Here is a 3,619-nt window from a genome sequence, read left to right as displayed (position 1 = left end):
AGAGACATATTGCTCATCGAAAAAGTAAATGAAGTCCTCCCAAGTAAGTGTCATCTACTGCTTTGGGATAAACTAAAGTATTTACCATCCCCCAACATCACCCTTAAGGCTAAAAGCTACTAACCTCTGCTTCTGGATGGAGTTGACATCAAGTAAATCAAGAATATTTCCCACATCTTCTTTCCACTTGTGGGCTATAAGGGAATCCGATGCACCCTAAAATTTTGGTGCCCTTAGCTTCTGATATCTCTCCACTAATCGAAGCCAAGCCTCCTAATCTGCGGCCCTATCAATGGCTGGTAGTGGATCTGCTATAAACGATTCTTTTGGTGGTGGAACCTCCGGTGTCTTACTTGGAGTCGCTACGTGCTCCTCAAGTGCAACAAGTCTGGTGCAAATCGACACTATAAGATCGATCAAGTACTACGGAACCTGCTGTAGCTCAGGCTCTGGCTAAGCTTGCTTAGCTCCCTATGCACGAGCTCCTCTCCGACCACATTCTCTCCCTGACATCTATAAGTTTAGGAATAAATCTTATTAGACACACTAAATGAGACCACAAGCATAGATAACAAAACATATAATAAGAAAATTGTATCACATATAATTACACATAACGATGCTCACTATTTGGCTACTCCAAACGATGGATTTTGTTAGAACCTTTGTTTTGATGATGATTTACAAATACTACTATTGGTGCTAATTTTTTATTGAGCTATATTATAGATCATATATCATTAGCACCTTATATGGAGGATTGAATGGAAAATGAGCTATAACGACAATATCCTGAAAGTACCCTAAAGGAAGGGTGAATAGGGTTTGTAAAACCCCAAAAATTTGAATATTTTGTAATAAATAATAATAAATATGTAATATATTTATAAATAACATATTATGATGTTTGATTATGATAGGAATTGATTTGAGATCAATTCAATGTATATATGTGTATATATAAGAGCAAATGCACAAATCATGCTCGATGTGTAAATCTGCAAATTTATGATCAGTGGAGAGATTTTGCATTTTATATACTGATACGTTGTGAATATGAAAAACTTAAAAGACTAAAGTTGTAGATATCTTCAGTAGCTTTCTAATAAATCTTTAATCACCTCATTTCGAAATCGGATGCAAAAGTTACAGCCAGAATACTAAAGAGTATGTTTCTAGTCACACTTTATTGTAGGATTGTCGAAGTCGAAGAAAGAGTATGATTCTGTTTCGATGATAGTGGATAGACTAACGAAGTCAGCACATTTTTATTCTAGTGAAGACTACCTATACAGCTGAGATGTATGCGAGGACATTTATTCGGGGAATAGTTCGACTTCATGGAGTTCCAGACACGATAGTATCGGATCGAGGTTTAGTATTCACTTTGCACTTTTAGAGAATTTTCCAGGATTCATTTAGCAACAGACTATCATACAGTAGTGTATTCCTCCCACAGACAGATGGTCAGACGGAGAGAGTGAACCAGGTGTTGGAGGACATATTGCGGGCTTGTATCATTGACTTTCAAGGCAGCTGGGAAGATCATATTCCACTGATAGAGTTCGCTTATAACAATAGCTATCAAGAGACAATCGGTATGGCCTCGTATGAGGCATTGTATAGGAAACCTTGTAGATCACCGATATGTTGGGCAGAGCCAGAGGATAGCTTAATGCTTGGACCAGAGCTTGTGAGGCAGACTACTGAGAAGGTAACATCGATCAGAGAAAGGATTCTAGCCGCTTAGAGTTTCAAATAAGAGACGAAGAACTTTAGAGTTTCAGGTTGGAGATTCAGTTATGCTGAAGGTATCACCTATGGAAGGTGTTTAGCGATTCGGAAGATGGGGGAAGCTTGCACCGAGGTATATTGGACCTTTCTAGATGTTGGAGCGCATTGGAGCCGTGTCATACAGACTAGATCTTCCAGCATCGATGTTTAGTATACACAATGTATTTCATGTTTCTATTCTCAAGAAGAACTTACATGATGAGGAGCAACAGCGAATATTGGTTGCACCAGAGATTGAGATTCAGGATAATTTGACTACTATTGAGATTCCAGTTGGTATACTTACCAGAGAGGACAAGAAACTTAGAAACAAGGTAATTCTTTTGGTGAAAGTTTAGTGGAACCGAAGAGGCGTTGAGGAGATTTCTTGGGAGCACAAAGAGGACATACATTGTGACTACCCACACATGTTTGAACAGGTAAATTAAATTTTTGTATGACTTATATAAGACTTATGGATTACATGTATGGTGATGTTTATACTCAACACTAAAATGAGGGTATTAACACTTAACTCCTAAATACTCGGAACACATGGTATATATATGAGGGGTTCCTTGTTTGGATTTTTCGCTCGATGTACTTGTTCTATTTAGTTAGGGGATATATATGAGGGGTTCCTTGTTTGGATTTTTCGCTCGATGTACTTGTTCTATTTAGTTAGGGGTTAAGTAGCGGTATTTAAATTTTAGATGGTTAAGTGTAGACATCGAGGATGATTCTCGGGAGAGCGAAGATGTTATGCAGCGTCACTACCTGCACCTATTGAGGAAGTTGATTGATTTATATATGTGATTATTTATATGGTTATATTTAAATTTAACGCTAGAATAAGGATATTTCCGCTTAATTCTTAATCTTTTGGAACATATTGTATATATATGGGGGGTTCCTTGTTTGGATTTTTCGCCCGACGTACTAGTTCCATTTGATTAAGGATTGAGTAGGAATATAGTCATTCTGAATTGTTACGTATAAATATCCTTATATGCTTATCAAGAGTTTAATATTACGAGAGGTGTATGTGTGGGTTGGATTTCACTCTCGACATGCTTTCTAATACTATCTTTCAATTAAGTATGATTTCTAAATTTCGAGGACGGAATTCTTTTAAGGGGGGAAAAATGTAAAACCCTAAAAATTTGAATATTTTGTGATAAATAATAATAAATATGTTATATATTTATAAATAACATATTATGATGTTTGCGTATGCTAGGAATTGATTTGAGATCAATTCAATGTATATATGTATATATATAAGAGCAAATGCACAAATCATGCTCGATGTGTAAATCTAGAAATTTATGACCAGTGGAGTGATTTTGCATTTTACATACTAATACGTTGTGAATATGGAAAATTTTAAAAGACTAAAGTTGTAGATATCTTCAGCAGCTTTCCAAAGAATCTTTAATCACTTCTTTCTGAGATCGGATACGAAAGTTACAAGCAAAATGCCAAAGAGTATGTTTCTAGTCAGACTGGGTTTTCCAGTTTCGGGTTTCGGGTTTTGGGCTGTAGTTTTTCGGGTTTGCTGTCATATATACACATGTTTAAACACAAAAAATACCTATTTTCTCCTGTGTTCCAAACCCTAGCAGTCCCTCTCCTCCTCTCTCAAACCCTAGCCCTAAACTTGTGTTCTCGGGGAAGTTTCATGAGGCGAAAGCGAGGAGAAGGCGAGATTTGCGGCGTTTGGCATCGAGGGATCATTCTCACATGTTTTTGGGAGTTCATCAACATCCCTCAGGCGAGTAATATCTCACCCAACCCTACCTCATGTTCTTAAAAGTTTTCTAATGATTTTAATGGGTTTTTGTTG

The sequence above is a fragment of the Asparagus officinalis genome, chromosome 10 (assembly GCF_001876935.1).
Source record: "Asparagus officinalis chromosome 10, Aspof.V1, whole genome shotgun sequence".
Classification (NCBI taxonomy): domain Eukaryota; kingdom Viridiplantae; phylum Streptophyta; class Magnoliopsida; order Asparagales; family Asparagaceae; genus Asparagus; species Asparagus officinalis.
This window is presented reverse-complemented; position numbering follows the sequence as displayed.